We start from the raw sequence: 908 nt of genomic DNA, 5'->3' as shown, positions 1-908 counted from the left end.
GTGAGGAAGCGTATTTGGGAAAAGAAAAAGGGAGTAACACTGAAAATAGATTGCTTACTATGAACTGATTTTTAGGTCAGCAATCAATATTCATTTATACTTTTAGTAAAACAGTTTCTAGACTCACCACATCGAGTGCTAATATCATGGGAATTTTTGGCTAATTATAATCCAATCAAATCTGTTATTATATTTCTTATGCAATTATTGCATTTATTAAAAATGCGGGACAAATCTTGGTAGTTCCTTTATTAAAAATGCGGGACAAAACTTCCTTTGCCTTCCAAGTATTATTACCAATACTAACTTCATATGTATCATATAACGTATAGCAAACAATCCATCTAGGCAGATAATATAATTAACATTTGAAGTTCCATTGAATATTATAGTAGACTGTATGAATATTCAGTTGTTTTTTTTGGTCACTAAAAACTGTTTTGAGTTACGTTGCCCCTACATTTTTTTTTCTTTCTATTATGCAACATATGTATCAGTTAATATTTTGCGAGTTGATTTATTCCTTTCTCATTTTCAGATGGTTAAGCATATATCCCAATTGAGGCTATCAATTGTTAGGCGGAGCTAAAGGAGTACTATTAAGGTACATTATTTGCTTAAACTTTTATCTTACTACCAAGAATAAAGTAGTTGACGGTACATAGTATTGAGGGAAAGATATATTTTATTAAAACTCCAAGTACTTTATTTGAAAAATGGGAAAAAAAAGTGTATGAAAACAACACTTATTCAGGAAATTGTAACAACCAAAATAGTTTGCAAACTTGGAGATAGGGGCCTCCTAACATAATTAGAAGGTTTTATTTTTATCATACTACGACAACAGTAGTAAACCTACTTCTTCTCTACCTTGATCTTCACTCCAACCATAGCTTTGGCTCCATTGT

Source organism: Capsella rubella, unplaced genomic scaffold (genome assembly GCF_000375325.1).
Source record: "Capsella rubella cultivar Monte Gargano unplaced genomic scaffold, Caprub1_0 scaffold_8, whole genome shotgun sequence".
Taxonomy (NCBI): Eukaryota; Viridiplantae; Streptophyta; class Magnoliopsida; order Brassicales; family Brassicaceae; genus Capsella; species Capsella rubella.
This window is presented reverse-complemented; position numbering follows the sequence as displayed.